Source organism: Onychostruthus taczanowskii, unplaced genomic scaffold (genome assembly GCF_017590055.1).
Source record: "Onychostruthus taczanowskii isolate IOZ18803 unplaced genomic scaffold, ASM1759005v1 scaffold87, whole genome shotgun sequence".
Lineage (NCBI taxonomy): Eukaryota > Metazoa > Chordata > Aves > Passeriformes > Passeridae > Onychostruthus > Onychostruthus taczanowskii.
Genome location: NW_024506662.1, coordinates 1744768 through 1768478, shown reverse-complemented (window position 1 = coordinate 1768478; position 23711 = coordinate 1744768). Strand labels below are relative to the sequence as shown.

The window sequence follows — 23711 nt, the reverse complement described above, 5'->3', positions numbered from 1 at the left end:
CTGGGGAGGAGTCTCCAGATAAACCAAGAGCAATTTCCTGACTGTATTTCAGTCCAAAGCTGCACAGATCATAGTTGTATAAACTCATTTTATGCATTTTATGTCTCTTCTGTTAACTTTAATATCTTCTGTCTCTGAACATCATACGTGCCTTTCAAACCCTGCAAATCTGAGGTATCTGAATTTACTGTCATATTATGTTGTGAAAGTGGATTGCCACACAACTTTATATCTGAATATTTCTCAAATTCACAAGTGCAGCAGATATTCTCCCTTCTGTCCATACAACTTCTTCAATGAGATTCTGCTTCAATATGCAAGTTTTATTTCATCTCTATATACTGTGAAAATGTGCTTCTCCACAAAAGGTAATATTTTACTATCTTTGACAGCAATAAAAGTGTTTCTTACATACTATGGAACATAGTGAGGCAGTCTGAGATACACATGAAATGTCCCCCAGAAAAGTGAGTTTATTTAAGGAGACTGGCACATATTTCCAGTCTGCTTTATATTTCAGAAGTTGCTGTAATCTCAGACTACATATTTGAGAAATCCTGAAAGACAGATGAGGTTCCAGAAGACTGGTAAAGGTAAAAACCATCTTAAGAAAAAGGAATAGCTGTAGAACAGTCAACACTTTGGCATGTTTAATTGTTTATTTCATTATTTTTCCTCTTGATTTAAATTAAAAAAGTATCCAGAAGAGAGCAATAAAAAAAAAAATAGCAAAGACCAGTGATTAATCAAAGAAAAATTGTGTGAAACTAAACAAACTTCTTTCTATAACAAAGTGCTAGGTCTTGGGAAAAAGAATGATTGTATGAAACTAAACAAACTTCTTTCTATAACAAAGTACTAGGTCTTGGGAAAAAGAATGGCAATTAAATATATACAAAAAAATATAAAAATAGCATATATGGCAATTAAAGCCATATATGCTAGCTCTGAAATGTTTCACAGTCCTGATTGTTCCCACTCTTACTATTGTGTATTTAATTATTCCTACCTAAATGAAGTAGCTCTCATTTTAATTTGTTGAGATGTGTAAACTTTTCACACTGATTTCTTGAACTCTCATGATAATTCTCAATTTACATCCTACCCTTTCACAGGCAGTAAAGGGATCCTCTGCAGCTGATGGCTGGATGCTATTTAATAATCATCTCTACCATGTTATCCAAAATATTAATGGAAGTCTTGACTAGTGCTAGACCTGAGGTAGGATCCTGCAAATCCCATGTGCAGAATCCTTTCATTTTGATGATGAATCATGGTTATAAAACCAGCTGCATTTTCCCAACACCGTGCAGCAGCACTCAGAAAAATAACAGCAAGTTTTTTCACAAATGGAACAAACAGAATGATATCAATCCAGAAAAACACAAAACATTGTACTGGGATGCATAAGCCAAAAAGTAGCACGGAAGTTGTGAAGAAGTGACATTTCAGGACATTACACTTTTGAAGTCTGCATGCACATATTTGAGATAAATCAGGAGATATTAGAGCTATTGGCCTTGGAGATAAGCCAGAAAGAACTGAACTCATTCCACCAAAAGAAAACTCTGCAGACACACAAGAAAACGTAAATGTAAAATGGTAGTAATTGTGGAAATACAATATTCTCTATCCACCACAGACAGGGTAAAATGTAATGGTCTGAAACTACAAAAAGTTATTTAAATTAGGAGCTAAAAAAACTACAAAGAAATGAAAGTGAGAATACATCACTAAACTTTCATGTTCCCTACATGACATTAATGGTAATGTAAAAATGCCAACCAAACCATGCTTCCATAACCCAGCTTCAGATCTGTCATGCACATGGATCCAGGGATATCTTCTGCTTCATCCAGTTGTTCAAAGGCCCATCCAGCCTGACCTTGGATGCTTCCAGAGATGTTCAAGCTGACAAGGTTTAAGAACTATGGAGACACAAAAAACACAGCAATCCAACAGATGATTAAGGAACCATCCAAATCTATTATTTATAGTCTCACACAGTTTTTGACAGATGACTGTAAAACATGGGTTTGAAATCATTATTTTAACTTGCTACTGTGAGAAGCAAAAAGTTCAGGGGTGTAAATTTTCTCCAAAGAAATCAATGGCAATGTAGAGTCTACCTACACAAGATATTTATGCAATCCCCATTATGGCAGTATTAGTACTCTTCCCAATATTTAATGTACTTCTCTTCACAATAATGTTGTAAGGTCAGCGAATCTGTGAAACCGCAAAATCAAAAATACAAGATTTGTGAACCCAAAGAGAAAATGCCTAGTACTCTTCCCAATATTTAATGTACTTCTCTTCACAATAATGTTGTAAGGCCTGTGAAACCGCAAAATCAAAAATAAAGATTTGTGAACCCATAGAGAAAATGCTCAGTAAACCAATCATGAAGAGTAATTCAGTTGTATCTCCTTGGAGGAAATCACACTTCTAGCTCCCGCTTTTAACATTTCAGATCTGCCCAAGTCACTGAATTCCAAAAACCTGGACAGACTGTGCATGCACAGCTCAGTGGAGCATGTGCCATCAGTCCAGCACAGAGCAGGACAGGTGCTGTTAGACACTTACCAAGCTGTTAATATGCACATTATTTGCTCTCACCTGAGTCTTGGTCATCTGACAAGATGTTCTTTTCCTGCTGACTGAAACAATAGCAACTGCCTGTAAGAACATGCTGTTCAGGAAAGCTTAGCAGGTCTGTTGTTTGCCTGTTTTATCCAATGAGTGATTACATTTAAAGTAGATAAAAAAGTCTGGAAATGTTACTTATTTAGGCATGCAGCTACCCAGCTGAACTTACAATTCAAATAACCAAATTATTTTATGAATCTGACACTAAAATGACTTACCAGAAGCTACAGGATGAGCAGTCAAATCTCAGACCTAGGTTCTCTTCTTAGTTGCATGACTCTTTCTCTCTCTTAATGGTCTGATTTTTCAAAGCAGGATTTTAAATTTAGGAGAATAGAAATCCAAGACTGGGCATGCAGGGCAGAAAAAAAAATCATGTGATGACCATCTCAGCAAGGCTTGAGTGCACTACAGAAGTACACTACCAGTAGCTCACAATTAATAGATTTCTAAAAGTGTCTGTCAAACTGCAATATTACTTTTTTTTGTATGTTATCAAATGAGGATCCAACCCTGAAGCACTTCCAAAGTACAAATAATACTTGTGTGTTATATACATAAATAATAGGGTTTGCTTCTTTGAGGGTACCCATAGCTGTCTCATGAGTGCGAACCAATCAATTTAGGAAGGCTTTTGAATCAGATCCATGCTCACAGATTACTTTTAAATCAATTCTCAAAGAACCATTAGAGAATATATTTTGCATTTCATTTTAATTTTGCAGAGGATTTTTTCTTAAAAAACCTGTAAGACAGTCAAGTTCCAGCTTCTCCAAAAGAACAGAGGCAGCTACATAGGTTAATCTAGGCTTGAAAACATTTTGCATTGAGAAGGATAAATCCTTTAGATAGTCCAACACTGATTTCAGCACAAAATCTTTTCACAATGCAAATATCAGGATACTTTGGAGCTGAAAAGCAAAGCCTTCAGTTAATCCAATTCAGCAAATACAAACAGCTTCCTGAATTAAGTATTAGAGAGAGTATCTTCCTGGGCATGAATTCCGGAGCCTACAGCACTAAGTAGGGAAGGAAATGGGATGACAACAGGCAGGAGAAAATCTGCTGCTGGCCCAAATGTATACTTTTGTGGAAATTCAACCCCAACTTCCAGCACTGCAACTCTTGAGAAGCAAGGAGGTATCTTAGAAACTATTGGTGCTAGAACGAAATTACAGATGTTAAATTGAAGGTATGCATAATAACTGTTAAACTGAAAGTATGCCTAATAACTTAAATTTTATCAGCACGGACCTAAATGTTGGAATTTTAACAGAATTATGCAGATTTGGTGCCCCCTGCTGTCTTTTACTACCAGAGTGACCCATGAAAAATATGAGTAAGTGATTAAACACACTGAACTGCACAAAGCACCCCCAAAGGGCAAATTAAGGATGCTGTTCAAAAAGGCACATTTAAACGAGAGTGTGAGTTCACAGACTGCTTTGGTGAAGCACCCAGGAGCTGAGAAGAGCAGAGCTCTATGCTGGGAACGACCACAAAGAGGAAAAACATTGAGTGCACCATGGCCAACAGGAGCCACACAGAGAGCTGAGCTTCAGCCTTGGCACACCTCCTTTGCTTCAAACCAGAAACACAGAGAAGACTCAGTTTCTTGTGGGGATAAAACCAGACTACATCCCTGTGGTCTCTCTTTTCTTGCTCAACACCAGCTCTGCTATATTCCTGCCTCTCACCCCCAAACAGGAGAGTTTAAACAGACTAAATACTTCCATATGATGGGAGCATCTCAACATCTCAAAAAACATGAGTACCAGTGGTGTCCCCAGGTACACACGCATCTACACAAGTTTGTGTTATCAACTAAAGTGGAAGGGACACACTCCAGGAGCACACCCAGTACAGCAGGCTCCTACAGGGACAAGCCCAGAGCTAACCTGAAGTACAGCCTCTCCAACACACTCAGCTGAATGCTGAGGCAGCACAACCTGCTTCTCTCTCCAGAGCAAACCTTCTTGGGCCACACTGCATGCTAAAGGGACTTCAAATGAGACTCACCTGCTGAATCCCACTGCCTCAGAGGTGGTGGTCTCACCTCTCCATCCCCCTAGATCCGTGTTGCCACTCCACCCGTTTCATAAGCCCCAGCAACCTTCTACCTTCTTGCTTAACTTTCTGACTTAAAAAAGTCTCCATCTTTCCCCCCACCCCAGGCTGGTTTTCAGATGGATCAGTTTATTGTATGGTCATGTGGGTGCCTGGTCTGATGTAAGAGGTGGAGGAGTGTCCCTTTGGCAGCAGTACAGTCTCAGATTGTCTTAAACTAATAGTCAACCTTCTGTCCTAAGTCAAATAAGGCCATGAGGTGACAATGGGTGCAATTGCTTGTCCAAACTAACAGAGCACATTTCCAGCACAGCTGGGTTGAATCCTGCTGTAATCAATGGCCAAGATATTATATCACTAACTTTTGAAGATTTCTCTGTTGGTCTCTTGCCCGTTCTTCACACTCTTACAGGAATACTACACAATGTAAGTGATGATGAAGCAAAGCACAGCGCTCCATCTGAACTTCTGCAAAGCAGCAGACAGGACTTTTCCAGGAAGAATATCTATTTAAGTGATTTCCTTCTGCAAATCAACAGGCTATCAAGTGATGACTTTGTCTGCCTTAGCTCAAAGACATTTCTTTAAAGGTGCCTTCATTCAGTAGTCACAAGTAATCAATCAGTCAGTTACTTCCTCCCCTGGCTATCTGTGCTAGAAGATGGAAAAAAAACAAACAAAAAAAAAACCAACCCAAAAAACCAAACCTAAGCAAAAAACTCCACAGAAAAGGGACAGTCCTGTCTTGCCACAACAGGGGTGTTCAGTGACTTGAGACTGGTGCCTGTGTTGCTGAAATCACGGGTGCTAAAACAGCATTATGCTGTACTTCAAGCAGATGTGCAGCAGAGGATGCTTCATCATTTCATATTCTCCTCAGGTTGGAAGGCTTTTAGGACTGACATTGAATCTGTGAGTCACTGACTGCTCTGGAAAGGCTTACTGGTGAATAAGATGAAATTTCTGTCATTTATAGTGTCTGAGAAGGTTTTTCAACTTCAAGAGAAAAGAATTTATTCAGTTTCCCTGACACTTATTTATACACACAAGTTTTAAATGGCCATTTTCAACTCTTGAACTCCTGTGACTTAGTGAGATGTTATGATCTGTATTACATCTGCTGTAGCAGTATTTAAACAAACATCCTTAATAAAATCTTGCTCACTCCCACCATCTAGAAATCCTATTTTGTACTTCACACATTTCATTTTCATACCTCAGAATTCAAAACACCAGAAGGCAGGAGTTTGGTCTGGTAACTATTAAATTAGTTGCACCCTGATACAAAACCAACTTGCTTACTACATCCTTTATACTTGTCAGTTTACTCAGTAAACTGGCTCAGGGACAGTCTAAAAATTCACTTCTATCTCCTCTAAATGTTGTTTAAGTCAGAGGTCTGTCCTTTATTCACCTCTTTTTAGTGTGAAACACAGCCACACGCAGCCATGCCAGGGGTTGTGCAAGAAGAAGATTATGAGGGTGGATCCACTTGTTTTGATCTCCTGACAGAGCACTGTGGCTCACCCTGCTACCACCAGGCTGTGGGGCTGCTCCTGCAGCCACTTCTTGCTCCTTTTCCACTCCTAAGCTCTCTTCTTTCTCCCCTTGTCTTGTTTTCTCCCTGAAATTAATAAATTAATGTGTATGTCTAGCAGCCACCACTTGCAAAGAGCCAGACCTCGATGCTCTTGAGAGTGAGGAGACAAATTTTAACAGTTGAAATGAACTTGAGTGCTGGAAGAGCTGCGTTGACATAGAAGGGAGGTGTGCAGAGGGATGAGTGTGGAGGTTTAAGTCAGATCTTATTATCACAAGACCTCAGGGCACTGCCTAATCAGCAGGGGTGCAGCTTTATTGGGAAAAGTGTCTTTTATGATATTCATGTCTGTATCTGAAACATTCCATTTCAGTGAGACACCAGAGACACTTCATGAGCCACTGGAGTGCTGCACCACAGCCATAAATAACAATTACTGGGAGACTCTTCCAGGGCATGCCAAGCCCAGTGTGTGGGAAGGGATAAAGCACATCACTCCTCATGTCTTTCAAGTATGCTCTTCCCAACACAGAAACTAAGGTGAACACCAACATACATGGCAGAATTCTTTCTTCTCTCAGCATACTCTTTTTCCTGTAATCCAAGTACTGGGACACATTTCTTCTACCTACTACATATCTTTTACCTAAAAATGCAGATTTGTGCACTGTGAGTTGTAGTTTTCTCCTCACAGGATAAGAAATCACTTTTGGGATAAAGAATCCAGAACTGGGAAGCAAAAAACTCTAAACTCAGTTCACAGTGTAAACAGAAGACTTTGCACTTACTCCATTTGTTGGACATCCTGTCTAGAATAGGATGGCAAATTGCCCTAGGCTTTGTTTATGCTGGCTAGCAAAACATGCCATAAACAAAGCAGAAGACAAACTGGTTTCTAACATGATTTGTCCAGTCTTTGAGGAATAAAACCAAACTTTTTAACACTAAAACCCAACACAACCAATTAGCCAAATCCTTCCTTAGTGGAAGGATTGAAATGAGCTATGTATAGTTCAAAAAACCAAACCAAGAGTAGGCATCAATGACCCAGAGCCAGAATTCAAGAATTCAAGTCATTTGAGTACAGAATACACAGTGGAGGGACACCAATTTTCTGCATATTCGTATTTCAGGATTAGGTTAAAGAGCAAAAGGTCTGTTCACCATCTCCTGGAGACTAAACCAGGACTGAGGGTATATATATGCTCATATATCAGTAAGCACCAGGATATATTCCTCTGTTAGAACATTTTATCACATACATTTGTTCTTATCAGAAGCTGGAAGATAAAAGCACTCTTCATCCTGCACTTAACATCAACGGGTGACAATCTGTTAGCAACAGAATAAACACTGCAATTTATCAAGCATTACTTCATTTTCACTCTTCTGTTTCCATCTTTTTGTGTCCTTGTAAAGACTGGGCAGCAGGTGTGAAACAAGGACTACTAAATGTTACAGAATTCCAAGTAATAATATCCAAACCCTGCTTTTTTTATGATAAACAAGTTAAGCTCCAACATGTGCAGTCGTTTTAAGGTATTTTTATCCTGAATTCAGCATTTAAGGATCTTATGACAATTCGATATTTCATGTGATCCTATTAAATATGAAACACTAATGATCATAAAAATAAAAAAATAGCGTGAAATAGATAATATTGATGTTCTTGCAAAGTGATGCTGTAGCACAGCCATTCAGCTTGTGTTTCTGTGTGTGTGTGTCTTGGTTCTCTCCTCACCCTGATATGGCTGGACTTGCCAGAATGTCTCATTTCTCCCCTTCTGGCTGCAGTTTCCCTGCAAGAAAACTGGGTAGGGTAGAGATGAATAAAGGGTGGGAATACGGATGTCACCCCAGTTCTGGATGAAGACAAAGGCACACACTTGGGGAGCTGAAGAGCACTGCTGAGGCACGCAGTATAACCACAGCTGATGCAGCCAAAACAGGGCCTTAGGCAGCAAGTGACTTTGCAGCTCTGTCTAATCTCCTGGCTTATAAGGGGATGCCTTCTGACATTGCCCTTTTTGCTGTGTAACTCTTCCTACCTGTAAGAAAAAGCTTCAGCAGTTCCCTGAGACATTCCCAAACAATAGATATTGTAATCTGTTTATAATGGGCACCTGCTGCTTGGTCCACTGCACTGATATTCTGAATTTTAATGGCATTCCTTTATTTTAAACATGCCACCAAGAGTAAATATGTAATGGTCAGTGATCCCTAAACAATAGGGTTTAATTTCTCATTTACCAGGTATATGGGAGTAAATCTGTATTCAGTGCCCTGTAATAAAACACAGCTCATAAAGTAATATTATGCTTTGGAATATAAATATGAGACATTATACACAGCATGTAACTTAATCATTCTTGACTCTGGCATGAATGGTTGGAGGTGAATGCCACCTAGATTAGTACTAATTACACCTTGCACCTTTATGAACAGACTGAAGCACTTATCAGCCATGCACACAAGCAATTTGTTCTAAGCCACACAATGAGTCAGTGACAAACAAAGGAGAGGAAACAAGGTTCCTTTATCTGCCAGACTTCTTCTGAGCCAGCTTCTCGCCATTTTAAATTAAAAGCCATTTTATACTTCATAGCTACTCTTTGTTAGTGTTTCACCAGAGTTATAAACTCAGCCTCACAATTAAAAAGCTTTGAACAAGTAAATACATAAATATATTTATATGTGTGTGTATGTGTATGTTTTAAATATGACAAAACAAAAACATAATGGATTAAAGCCTCACAGCTCCTAAAGCAGCTTAAATTTAGTATCTGAACACATTGCCAACTACATTTACTACTCTAAAAGCACACATTTATTACATAAACCTCAGTATTTTGTGCAGCCTTTAGGTTTGCTGCAATCCTACTGTACGACATTTTTATACTTCTTTAAATAACCACTGGGTGTCACAGTTATCAACAGAAAATGCTTGGGGGACTTTTCCAGGTTCATTTCAATTGGGATTCATATCATCACAAATAATACCAACTCCTATACCTGTAATGTCAATACCCACTCCCATTCCAAGATGAGAAAATGGAACAATCAATTAAAAAAAAAAAAAAAAATAAAAAAAATCAGAGTTAATACAAACTGTGTTCTTTTAGAAAATGTAGCAAAATGGAGATTTCTCTCTCAAATTTAGCCTACAAGTAAGATTTTGCCATACTGCACATTTCTGAAGTTCACTACTGGAGTGGAATGAGGCAATTCTAGACTTCATGGACTTGAGGAAAAATTTCCATAGGCTTTCCCTTTCAAAAATTAAGTGACATGAGAAACAATTATTTCCTCTCCACTTCATAAGAATCCCATTCACTGTAAATATTTTGGAATTATAAATAGCATTATAGCCTTATGCTTCAGGTCCCAGCTCTCAGAATCACACAACTAGCAGAAGAACGTGAGTTTTCTTAATTTAAAAGTCAGAGAAAAAAGAAAATGTGACCCCAGTAACTATTCAGATTTGCAAATAACAGCTTTAAATCATGCACACTGCTCAGTGTCTTTGTTCAGCTGTCAGCCCCAAAGGAGCAAAGTGCTGTTCACCTCCCAAAATCCCCATGAGATGAGGATTTCACCCACCCACGTGTGTGTCTCACACCTGGAGAGCTGCTCCATGCACCCAAAGCATGGGCAGCACCAGGTAAACCAAGCACCAAGTGAAAGTGAAATTTTAGAAACTGTATCACCATACAGATGATCCAAATGATCCATGAGAAAAGGCTGGCATGGCTGGGACACTTGGGAGAAGACAGAGTAGACAGCCAAAGGACTGGTGCTCCTAAGTGCCTGGGAATGTCTGCAGGATACTTGGGAAGCCTCTGTCATACCCATGCTATTGGTCTGGAAGAGATGCTAAGAGCACTCAGGGATTAATGTTTGGGATAATTCTGGACAGCAGAGTTTTGGGGATCTTTGCCAGGACCTGTAAGATGTGAAGAAGGAGGAAGGTATTTCATGGATATCTCCTGTATCTTGGAGTATGACATTTGAGGGCTGAATTAAGGAGCGTGGGTCAGCTACCAGCTGCCACATTTCTCATTCCCTACTTCTTCTTATCCATCTTCAAAAACGGAGACAAATAAAAATGGAAGCACTGACCTAATCCCTGAAAATCAGGCTCCACAGAAGCACCTACAGTTCCTGGCCACAGTTCAGGTGAGAGATGCAGGCTGAGACATGGGCAGGTGAGACAGAAATGCCAAGCAGGCACTGTCATGAGAGATGTGCAACACATGGCAGGCACCAGCCTCTCTCTCATGCACTATGTTTAGGGCCTCAGATTGCCTTAAGCAAATCACCCTGCCCTGCCCAGCATTTTCTAACTCCTCCATTTCAGCCACTTGCTGCCTGAGCAGCTAAAATGACTGTCTCAGCCAGAAATGTGATTTTTTTCTTTTTTTTTTTCTCTTTAAATCTATATTCATCCAAGTCCAGCTGCACAGAAAAAGGCACATGCAGGAGAATGCAAGCATTATCTAATACATAAAAGATGGATGCAGAGAGGAAGAGAATTAAGCTGTTCTTCATGCCCAGCATGGCATGATAAGAAGTAATGGGTGTGAACTGCAGGTGGGAGTTTTAGACTAGACATTAGAAATGGCTTCTTTTACCAGTAGGCATAATAAGGACTTCAATAGATTGCTTGAGGAGGCTGCAAAAGACTTCAAAAACAGGTTAGACAAACATTTATCAGGAATCATATTGGTATGATTCATGTTTGCAGACTGGAGCAAGGAATGGATTGTTTAAAGTTCTGTTCTGTGATTTTTTGATCCAAAGATGCCTAAAGAACAAATCTCACAATCTTAAAAACCTGCCAGCAAAATAATAAGAAGGATTTCTTTAAAATAAAGATTATTCCAATGCCTCTTAGTCAAAAAGCCCTCCCACTCTGCAACACATTCAACTACAAAGCTGAATACAGTCAGTAAAATACTGAAAGCATTAGCAGCACTGCTAACACTGTGGCAATAATACAGCAAGTGATCTGAAATCCCCATTTCTTTTGACCAACTTCTTGCCACTTGTACCTTTCTGTCCTTCTTGGCACCCCAACACAATACATAATTTTCTAAATTACTTGAGCTTTTCTGCACACTTTCATTAACATAGCAGGTGCAGTTATTTAGACCATTAATGTCCTAGCAGTAGTGGAAGCTGGGAGTGACCCCACTGCAAATTAACAGTTCAGACACAAGAGGTGAATGGTGCTTTAAAATACAGCTGGAAATCTTCCACTGTACCCAAACAGGACTCGGTCCAAGGTCCTTGTCCCAAAGCTGCCCTCTTAACACAAGTCACTTGAGTTGGAGGAGAAAAGCATTACAGATTAATTCTGGATTGTGGAGAAAAGAGGCTCTTTTCTTCCAGCTGAAGTTAAAAGCTGCCAGCAAACATCAGCGACCTATTTGGAAATTTTGGACTGACTCCTCATGTGATTTGACCATGGACTTTTTCTCCACTTTCTATTGTATTATTTCTATGAAGTCAGTCACCAAAAGCTTCTCTGAGTCAAATGCATTCTTTCTGCTTTTTCTCTTTACACTGCTGTGCCACTATTTGTCTTTCCTGTCCCATTCCCATCACTTCTCAGCAATAATTTCCCTTCCAATAGTTTGAAAGACTGATGCCAACATTAAGAATAAACCTACTGAGGGAGGGAAATCCCCCCTATTCAACCTGTTCTGTCCATGTTACCTTTCCATTTTGTCTCCTCTTTCTAAACTGTAAGCTTGCAGGGGCATGGACAGACTTAAATTCAAACTAAATAACTACAAAAGTAGGGTTCACTTTGCCTGGACCTGCTGGGATTGCTGGTACATGGACATTAAAGACATTGCATTTATATACTGTAAATAATGTAGTGTAATGTAATGTCAGACTGTAGCTACTACTGCATACCTCAGGAAACAGAGGGAATAATCGAGGCATTCTTCTTGAAATATTACAAAAATTCATGAAAAAAAGGAGATGCCAAAAAAGGACAGTGTGACAAAACATATTGAGAATGTGCTGGTCACATGTTAAACCACACTGACAATTACTGAATGCAGAACTGGCCACAGAGTGGGGTCCCACAGCGTGTGTTCGGTAATTGCATCACCTGTGCTACATATTCTGAATAACTTTGGTTGAACTGCCTGAATTATTACTCATGGAACCCTATAGTTAAATGCAGGATATGGCTGCACAGCTCAGCACAGCACTCCTACCAAGGAACTCCAAAACAAGATGCTGCAGAGGTGTGTCACTGGGGCGCTCCACCCCGGATAATGAGCACAGGGAAGGAGGGCTGAGGGGGGACACCTGCATCTTCCACAGCCCCAGCCCACAGCCCAGGGTCCCTCTGGGAATGGGAATGAGGAACAGCACAATTGTTAGAGCCATCTCACTTCAAAGACTCTAAGAAACAGCCTTCTGATGTCTATGTAGCATAAATGGATATAAAGATAAGATCTGCTTCTCTTTTAACTCAGAGACCTCGCTAAGATTCCAGTCCTTCTTGTTCACAACCACCCAGATTGCTCTTCTCCTGCAGAGCTAAAATGATGGCAATGTGATCAGAAGTCACAGCAAATTGAGTGTTATATTATTATTGATTAATTACATATTTAAACACATTCTAATTTGTTTCAGTGGACCCTATGTGGCCCCACATAGGTAAGAATCACAAAAAATGTGCACTGAAGCCAATAGAGCTTACACACAGGTGTAAGCCAGTCTTGAAACAATGTAAATCTCATGTAGGTAAACAAACAATAGCCCAAATTTGTCATCTACCTGAATTCACTAAAATAGCAGTCTATACCAAATACTACTTGGACTGATCACCATGAGTCATACCCAGTGAACCTCATTTTGATATTCCTTGTTCTTCCTCACAGAAAGCTTCTGCAGTGTAAAGAGAGCAGGATTAGGCCAAACAATTCCATGAGCTCATTAGCTTGACACCACAAACACAAATCAGACACGCGTAAGAATAAAGAGCCAGTCTGGCAAGATACCATGATGCCAAGTCAGGTCAGTCAGGTTATAATAATTCTTAATTAACACTCTTCCAAGTTTCAGTGTTATTTATTTGCGTGCCAGTGTCACTCAGAACAATCCTCCTTCCTCCCTATGAAAACCTTGGAGAAAACTGAAAGAAAAATTTTCAGCCTGATCTGGACAAAGAGAAATCCAATGTAATGATAAATGAAAATGATAGGTGAACTTGAAAACCCTTAACAAAAACATCTTTAGAAATGAGAAGACTGGTATCAGTCTGATATAGAAACTGTGATAAAGAAACAAAAAGCATAAGTCAGCACAGGTTGAACACCACAGAAGACATGATTTCTACTATTCTATTTTTGATTATGTTTATCCAAGCAGCAAAATTTCCCTGTCTCAGAGATTTTATATTGCCTTGCCCCTGAAAATGCTCCCTTTTGAAAGACTGCTAGTGTTACTCCCTAGGGAATACAAAGGTCCAATGTAAAATTCAGCAGGTTGAGCATTCTAGACGGTTTCATTAAAAAAAATTACTACTTTAATTATTTTTTGAAAATGCTTGATAGTGCAATAACTATGCAATATTATTCATCAAGCCTTGTTTCAAAAGCCAAGTCATGGAAGCAGTTGTTGACAATCTCAATCTGCCTCAATTTACTGTCTTCTAGTCAAAAAACTCCAGACTGAATATCCATAGGGTTTATATATATTTTTATATATTAAATTATTTATAATTTAAATTAATGTTTATAGGTATTTGTGTTATATAGATAAAATGATAAAGACCATTAAAGCTGTTGAAAGACATAGCTAAAATTGCTATTCCTAAGACAAACTTTCAAACATATGTGAAGTAGCATAGTCTTATTATTCACATAATATTTGCAATGTATTTAATTATCAATATTTTGTTAACAATATTGATAAAACACAAATATTTAATACATTATAAAAGTAAGATGTAGAGTAATATATTAGTCCTGTGTAGAAGACAGATTAAGGGTGTTTTAGCATCAAATAACTCACAAGATTTCAGGGAAGTCATAATGTGGTTATACAAGATATTTTAGGATAACTGCATGTTAAAACCTTTTTAACAATGAAGTAGATGATGGTAAGTCTCTTCTCAGTGTTGAATAATACTATCAAAATACTGTTGAGGTGGCATGCAAGTATGTGTTATGGGGTAACTGACCCTATAAAATATAAAAATTAATAGGAAAAATGAATGGGCTTAGTGAACAAAAGTGTCTATTTTAGAGTTTTGTTGAAAAGGCTTTATTTTCAAGATGGATTACTTGTATTTCTTCCTTATTTTTACAAAGGATGAGAGATGGTGGGGAGAGAAACTGTATACACAGAATGCTTACTGCACTTAATCAGGAAAATGTTTTTAAGCTTTCACCTTGCTTTTTGTCCATCTGATTAATATTTCCATAATAATTTTAACAGTGTGCATATTTTTAAAGTAACAAAACTAATTAAGCATCAGTGACTACCCTTTACCATCCAAGGAACTGCACACAGGCTCTGGTTAGGCCCAGGGGTCACAAGACACGTACCCTGAAGAATCAAGAGGATGGAGAGCCCTGGGAGCAGCTTCAAGGTAAGATGTGGTAGGTCTAGACCCTCAGAGATCCCCAAAGGTCATCCTGGATCCTTCCTGCTAACATCCCTGGAGACCTTCTGCTTCTTCAGGTGACCTGTCAGCACTGGCCTGAACATGCCTGGCTGGCTGGTTTCCTCCCACAGCTGGGTTTAGGAGCCATTAAGACCTTGAGGACAGATGACGACAGATCACCAAGAAGGGATGTGATGGCACAGCTCCACAATCCACGAGCCACAGGCTGGCCTCCAGTAACACGGGAGTGAGTGCTCCACTGCCACAGCTCACTGCAGCTGTCAGTGGCACACTGACATCTCTCAGCCAATGTGACACTTTGAATTTCCAAATTTACAATCACAGTGGTAGAATGTAGGCCAGAATTCAGCTCTTTTAACTCTACTCACCTACAAGTTAGTGATGCTCTAATGCAGCTGGGCTAGGCTCCCACAGTGTCACTGCAAGACACCAAAAGCGACACATCCCATCCTATGATAAGGATCTGGGATGAATCACCTTCATGGCTGCCTCCACCTCTCCAGAGGAAGCCCAGGAAAATAGCTAGGCCACCTGCTTAACTTGGAGATGTACAAAGTCAGGCTACATTAATGCCATGAACTATGTTTTTCAAAAAGAAAGTTCTATCAATGTTTTCCTGCTAACACTGTTGTTACAACAACAGCAAAGCAGATTTATCAAGTTACCTACTTTGCATTTGTGTCAATGCTCCTGGCAAAATGAAATTAGTTCTGTTCAGCTGTGTCTTTGGCACTGCACATCCTTGGCAGGGGACTCCTAACAACACATGGGTATTCTTTTAGCTTCAGGGAGAGGAGTCTTTGTCTTTCAGGACAGAAAGCTTGAGCTCATTTCAAGATGCATTTGTGAGGTTTTGAAAGGCCATAGTGTGCAATATAATTAGTTACTCCGAGGTGACAGATTTGTTATAATCTATAAAACCAGGTTCCAACTGTGAAAACACAGTAAACAGTGCTGCCCACAGAAGTATGTCTATGCATGCACTGAAATATTTAAAAGACCCAGCCTTTGATGCTAATTTTACAAAACTCCCCTTTCCTCCTTCCAGCTGGAACTACTTCCCTACTAATGCCAGTATCCAGCAGGACACACTCCTCTCTCAGACGTGGCGCTCCGAAGAAGCGCGATTAAATCGGAGTTACTGACAAAGAAGGCGTTGGTATTTATAGAAAATGAGGAACTACCTTGGAAATTCTACAGATGTAGTTGTGTCTATTGTATCAACGTGTCCTGCTGGATAAAAATAGGAATGACAATATCTAGGGTGTCGTGCCCATTAGTCCAACTGGTGATGAGTAATGCAGCCAAATGCACATCAGTAAATCCTACCTACCACACCATGCTTCAGAAACCATCTTGGCACTCTTCTTTAAGAGAGAAGCCACAAAAGCATAAAGGTTTAATCCACATGTATTTGAAATTATTATACCATTTATGAGGCAACGACTGAAATAAGGTATATTAGTTGCTCCAAATACGTTTCAGTAAAAAATTATCTCTGCCTACATTCCACAGATTGTACCCTCTTCAAATAACCCCAAATGTTACAGAAAATTTGGTGAATGTTACATTTTCAATTGGAGAAATCAGGTTGATTTAGTACAAAAGACCCAAATACACTAGTCAAAGACAAAAAAAACTGAACTCTCTGATACTAAGAGCCTTTGGAAAAGGATCTGAAGAAATTCTTCTGGAAATCAAAATGTGATGTTTATAAGTTATTGGATCACACGGATTTAACACCTCACTGCCTGGTGTTAGCCTCAGACAGAACTTGTGCCTTGCATGAGCATCCTCCTGAAAGCCTGAGTGATCAGTCTTCAGTACCATGCAATGCTCTTGCCCACTCCTGCATCTCAGGCCAGTCTAGTCCTGGAACAACACCCTCTTTCAAGCATGCAGAAAAAGTATTTTTGTGCTGGACTAGTGCTGATGCCTTGAGTTCTTTATCAGAGTAGGTATTTGAAACTTCCTAAGGTCTTAAGTCTGAGAGTAAGAGCCAGAGCTGATGTACCAGAAAACATTAGATGAAGTGGTGAAGACTTTTTACTATATAAATCTATGGAGCCACAAAAAGGAATATTTTCTCTAATTTTGTGGCTCTTTATTTCTCATGTAAATGCTACTCACCAACAAGGGAGGAGGAGCTTGCACAGGAAGTTGTATTTTAAGTAAAGGTACAGTTACAAGAAAAACTAATGATTTCCCTTAAAATAAGGGGCACTTAGATAGTGCAGTGACATTCTTGTGACACTAGCCTTTAATCTCTTGCCCAGAGTAAGGAGGGTCTGGTTCACTTGCTTTTTTAAACACGGGCTTGGAACACCATATATTTCTGATTAAGAAGGGGAAAAAATTAGTAAGTAATCCCAGGGCTCCAAGGAGCTATTCACAAGCCTAATGTTAAGATGTAATCTTCTGGTGATTACGTAATAGTTTCCCCTCTGCCCATTCCAGAGTGGATATGAGATACTACAGTCTGCATGCCTGGTCTTGACTGTTTAGTTCCAGGTGTGAGAGCACATTGCAGTTGCCTAGAGAAAGGCCAAGTGTACATGTCATTCTGGGAGAGACAGGTCCTAGTTCCAAGGATAGGCAATAGAAGGTGGTGTGCCATCCCACTCAGGGTTAGGCTCTAGGAGCTATGTGGGAGTTGGCAGACACAATTAACAAGCCTGAAATAACAATTACCTTGAGAGCCAGCACAAAATAAAAGGCAGGGGAGCAGTCCTCAAGTAGGAAAAGTAAAGTAACTGCAACAACAGCAGGACAAATCTAATCTCACATAAAAACACTGAAAACCCATCTGAGACCTGGACATGAAATCAACACGCCGATATTAAAGAACACAGACCACAAGAAACAAGAAGCTTGGAATCCTCCATGGAATAAAATCAGTGATTGGCTTTTCTGTGGAATATCTGCCAGCTCCTGCTGCACACAGTGGTCAGAAGGGGATTTCATAAGTGTTAGAGTGAGCATTTACACCTATCAAGATGAAGAGGAAAAAAAAGAGAAAAATCCAAGCACGCTGTTATTCTGTCCAGTGCAATCCATTGCAGCACTGACATGGCGGCCTACTGCCTTTTCAAATCCTGGCCACACCTGACTTCTAAATACATCTGAAAAAGCCTGATCCATCAGAGGATACACAGACAGATTCTGCAAGGTGATATCTAGAATAGTCCCAGACAGACAGATCCTGCATGCATAGCAAGTCTGACATGTCAGGTTCACAGCATATGCAATATTGTCTTGCTCAGAGAACTTCCACAGTAAGTACCGATCTGGCAGCACACCCCTTGAACATGCACATTTTATCTGTCCTTACAGAAAAGCCTGAGCTCTCCCAATACATTCTGCACATCCAGATAGACACCTATGGCAACGGAAATACAGGGAAATCCATGCCATGTATGCACTTCCTATGAGAAACTGCACTGACCATGTAATGATACAACACACCCTGTATCAAACAGGACATTCTGTACCACATGGGATCCCTGGCACTTTGTGACATTTATTTTTGTGACCACAGCACGCTGTGCTTACCCAGGAGAGTGCAGAGGTCAACATCAGTGTATGCACATGAATTTGGTGGACAGAAGACACTGTGTGATTACCTAATATTTAATTAGGTTGCAACAATAGCACTACTGCCCTTATCCTCACTATGCAAGCTCAGCTACAAAGCAACATGATGGCTGTACTGAAGCTTTGGGATATAATATCAGTAACCCCTGAGACATGACAATTATCCAGTCACCAATACTGTTCCCCACCAACACAAGGATAGTCTTGTAGAAAGTATATTTATAATCACAGCAAAATTAAAGTTGGGCAAGATATTTTGAAGGTCACTGTTTCAACCTCCTGCTCTCTCCACAGCTATCTTCAATGATTGATAAACTAAGTTGCTCAAAGTCTTTTCCTCTCTAGTTTTGTTTCCAAGGATGGAAAAATCCACAGCCACTCAGGGAAAATGCTACTTGACCACTCTCACTTTGAACTTTTGTTTTCTTACACACAATTGGAATATCTCTGGCTGCAGCTTCTCACTTTTATCTCTCATCCTGTTGGTGACTATCTCAGAGAGAAGCCTTGTGCCATCTTCCCTATAATTCTCTTTGGGAAGGTGCACATTGTAATTAGATCCTGCTGTGGCCAAACCCACTTCCTCACACAGCAAGTGCTTCAGCCCCTTACAGCCTCAGCAGCCTCTGCCGAACTGGCTGTTCCCAAACTAGACAGTGTGTATGCAGTGTGGCCTCACCAGTGCTGCACACAGAGCTCCTGTCTGCTGGCTATATGGAGAACGCAGCCCTGCAGGTGTTGAAATCCCATGAGGAATTTCTTTTGTCCACCAGGATGGCCAGGCCCTTTTCCGCTGGGCTACTTCCAAGCCAGCTGGTTCTCAGCCTGTAGCATCCTGCAGCCTGTCCCACATTCAGGACTTTGCCCTTGTCTCTGTTGACCAACTCGAGGTTCTCACTGGCCCTCTCCTGCAGCTTGGCAAGCCTGCTCTGACTGGTGGCCTCCTGTGCATCCCCAGCTTGGCAAGGGGAGCAGCTGAAAACTTGCTGAGGGTGCACTCTGTACCACCCCTGCACGGTGACCTTGTCAAACAAGACTCGCTCCAGTATTGATCCCTGACCCCTCCTAATGGGGCATCAGACAAGACTTCAAACCAATGACACACAAGCCTGGGGGTACAGCCAGTTTTCCACACCCAGGGTCTGCCCACCTCACCCACATCTCCACAGTTATAAGGTTATTGAGAAGTCCAGCAAAAGCCCTCACAAAGACAAGCTTGAACGACATCCTCTGCTTCCCCTGTACTCACTAAGCCCAAAGTCAGTGACACTGGGTCAGACACAACTGAACTAAAACATGTAACATTAGCCTTTGTTCAGTCACCTGCAGTCTTTAAATGCCACAGACTTTCCAATGTCACAGGGTGTGAGCACAAAAATTAACTGGCCAGCTCTCAACACTCAAATAAGTGTTGATCATGTGGTCCAGTGGACTTGTATATGCCCACTGTGACAGAGTGGATATTCTGTGGGGAATTTCCCTCCTCTGCCCAAACCCTGCCATCAGCCACAGGAGATTGGGAGATGGGAAAGGGCTTTTTCCCAGCAAAGCCCAAGATGAAAGAGGTCTCTTCTTTTTCCTTGACCTTTATGGCCAGTTTAATCACCCAGTCCTGCAGCAGGCCCACATATTCACTTGTCTTCCTTTTGCTGCCAAATCACCTGTAGAAGCTCTTTATGTTGCCCTTCACGTCCTTCAGTTGCAATTCCAGCCAAGTTTTGGCTTTCCATATTCCACTCCTCCACTAAAATACCGACCATCCTCCTCTGCATGAAGTGATGAAGAATCTCACACCAGTGTAATATGCTTACTATCTGCTGAATGATTTCTAAAAATGCTGTTTAAGGAAGGTGCTTATCTTTCATCCTTATCTCATTTTTTGGAAGTGGCAAGCATATCCAGGTGCCTGTTCAAGCACTTATTTAGCTGGTACTGTGGAAAATGTGATTGTTCTAAATTATTCTTTCTTCCTTTGTTCTTTGTTGTTAGTTGGTTTGTTTCCAGTAACCTCAAATTTGATGCAGAAGAAAAGGGAAAGTATACACACCTGATAGGGAATCAAACAATTAACTACCTTCAGCATTCAGCTTTGACTGCTAATCCATCTCTCGAGGATTTTCTCCAATATTTTGTAGTATTACAGCTCTGCCGAAGCAGCCTCACATGGTTATTATCAAATAACCCAGGCCCTTAATGAGAGTTCCTTCCTATTATTCAGATCTGGACTATGTGCTCCATCCTCCTCTAAAACAAAATGGTGGGGAAAAAAAGTAAAAAAAAAAAAAAGACCTAAATTAGCCAAAGTTTATTAGTTCTAGCCAGCTCATAAACAATAAATTTAATGGTTGTTTTTTCTGACTCTCCAGACCAAGAAAATGGAAGTGTTTCTTGCTTCTCAAGCATCTGTATTTAGTCTGGAATGTCCCAATTCTTACACTTAAGAGTAATATTAGTTAAAAATATTCTACACTGGTAATTTCATTTATTGTTTTTGACAGGGAGTGATTGGTCTCTTTGGTTTTCTAAACTATCACAATAAATAAGAAGTATTTCTGCAACATTTTTTCTATTAGAGATGTGGAACTATACAATAGGTAGTTGTCTGAAATACAATATAGTCAGAATTTTACATATTCTGCACACTTATGTATTGAAACTCTGCTTCAGTAACATGGCTGGTACTACAACTGTATTTAAGGTTGCCAAAATTTCTCTTCAAAATTCATCTTCTGGGTGTTTATAAGTTTGTCATTTTTTATAGCTGAATTGGGGCATTAATTCTCTACTTTTGGGAAACTTTAAAGATGCCTGAATAGGATGAACTCATACTTCTGTTATTGTAATAGAGTCATCTGTCACAAGTGAGACATGTTTTGTATTTACCAGTAGATTCTCTAATTGCTCAAAAAGCTGCACACTTATTGGGTTTATTAAATTTGCCCTCTCTCATTTGGCTGCAGAATAGAATCAGATCCAAATCAGGGCTTAGCTGATGAAAAACTGACAAAGCATGGTGCCATTACCCCTTTCACAATTCTCTTTTTCCTGTGACTGTGCCAGACCCAGACCTGTCTTCCAAGATCCCCTCCTGGTGACTAGAGCAAGTCTAGGAGAAGTAAAAACCACCTCTGCAACTAGGAAAGGCGTAGGTGACAAAGGACAACAGGAACAGATGGTGGGAAGGGGTTTTTACCATCCCTTTCCCCTGGGCACTGAGGCACAGGGCAGGAAAGTGATGAGCAACTTTACCTTCGTGAAAACCTAGTCTTGATCTTTAAAGTTCACTTTTAGGTGCCTTCACAGGGTCTGTGCTGCTCTCTGCAACTGTTCCTGTCATCTTTACCCAAGTCTTTGAATTATGGATGCAGTGATGGCATCTGGGGAAGACCAAGAAAGAAGTCAAGAATGCTGAAAACACAGAACAATGGAAATGAGAGTATATTTAGCAGTGAAGTGACTAAAACACAAGCCTTGTGTTCTCCAGCAATGGTTGGTGAGCTAAAAACACAAAATCAACATTCCCCTCTCTGCAAGACTGATGTTGAATTTAACCCTACAGCCACACCTGGGCAAAGGTCAGGGACGAAGCCCTTTCCAACCTCTCCCTCTGATGTAAGAGTGCTTTAGCTGTTATCAGCCAAATATCTTCTGCAGCCTCCAAACAGGGCCAAGGTATCTACTTCAGCTGGCCAGGCTTCCATGAGGTCTCATCTCCTTCTCTGGTTTCACTCCTTTCATGCATTTTGTCCCTCCATGGAGTTCTCCACTGGTCTTGGGCCTGTGGTTTCCCTCAGCTGGACTTTTCCAAAGTTCCACTCAAAACAAAGCACTGTTGTTCAAACTTACTAGTTTAACCTAAGCCAGTACTCCTAAAACCTCAGCTTCTGAAGGGGAAGATGTTTAGACATTAACCTCAGCTTTCAATGAGGAAAAAAGAGTTTTGTTATTTCCCTTTGGGTTTTGGAGAAAAGTTCGAGCATACCAAAGATAAAAATTCTAGGCTCTAAACCAAATAACATAAAACATATTATTTCAAGATGCTATTTTTAAAGACCAAGATTTCACTCATCTCATGACTTTTGACCAGAGGTTTGGCTCAGGATTTGAGTTTGCCTTCCACCACACAGGAGGGTTAGCAGAGAGAGACCACAGGGCAGAGACGGGGACCCTTAAAATTCCCACAGTCTTCTGACAGCCTGTCCTGACAAATGTGCCCCAACTCTCAACATTCCTGTGAGATCTACAGCAAAACTGCTGTAGATTTCCCCCCTTTTTCCATGCCCATGCATGCAGTGACTACAAGAGACAAGACCGTCAGCAGGTCTCAAACCTTCCAGTGACCAACCTGTGCAACACCAGGATGCGACTTCACCTTCCTTTTTTACAAACCCCCAAATGCAGAATCATAGGATCATGGTTAGAAGGGACCTTAAAGACCATCTCATTCCAAACACCCCTGCCATGGGATGGGACACCTTCCACTGGACCAGCTCGCTCAAAGCCCATCCAACCTGCCTTTGAACACCACCAGGGCCGGGGCACCCAAACCTCCCTGTGCAACCTGCTCCAGTGTCTCATCACTCTCACATAAAAGCATTTCTTCCACACACCCAACCTAATTTCCCCCTCTTTCATTTTGCACCCATTTCTCCCCGTCCAAACTGCATCAGGAAACCACCTGAGGCCGGAAATCACCCGGTCACCTGCACGGTGTCCCAGGGACGGCCGGTCCCACCGGGACACGTCGGGGCAGCGGGCACCCACCGCACCTCCTGCGGGACCACCCTCGCCCCTCTCGCAGCCCAAGCGCGGGCACACACCGGGCACATGCCCGGGACCCCCGGGGGCCCCTCGGGCACGACGCCCAGGGCCCCCTCAGGCGCCGCGCGCTGCCGTTGGGGCGTCCCCGTCCCCGCCGGGGGCCGCCCCGCCACCGCCCCCCGGCAGCCGTGGGGCCGTGCCCACCGCGGCCCCGGGCGGCGGAAGTGTGTGTAGGGGGCAGTGCAGGAATTTCCTGTGACGTCCCGGCCCGGACTCCATTAGGTGCAGCTGGGCTGAGAGGAGACAAACCCGGCGGGCAGCGAGCGGAGCGGGCCGGGCGCCTGGGGCTGCCGGGCGGGGGCTCAGGGCAGCGGCGGCCGCCATCGCCAGAGGGAGCCCCGAGCGGGCGGCGGCGCTGCCTCCGGGACCCCCGGCGGGCGCAGA

General features: G+C 41.3%; 1 long non-coding RNA gene across 1 annotated transcript in view; it reads right to left on the bottom strand.

Moving 5' to 3' along the window:
* The window catches only part of LOC121346934, a 30970-nt gene extending 8763 nt beyond the window's left edge, over window positions 1-22207 (bottom strand). The window contains exons 1-3 of the long non-coding RNA XR_005954145.1: window positions 21756-22207; window positions 2868-2996; window positions 1786-1928 (exon numbers count right to left, since the gene is read on the bottom strand). This is a non-coding gene — a long non-coding RNA (uncharacterized LOC121346934). The remainder of the gene's footprint in view (window positions 1-1785; window positions 1929-2867; window positions 2997-21755) is intronic.
* Window positions 22208-23711: the final 1504 nt, after the last annotated feature.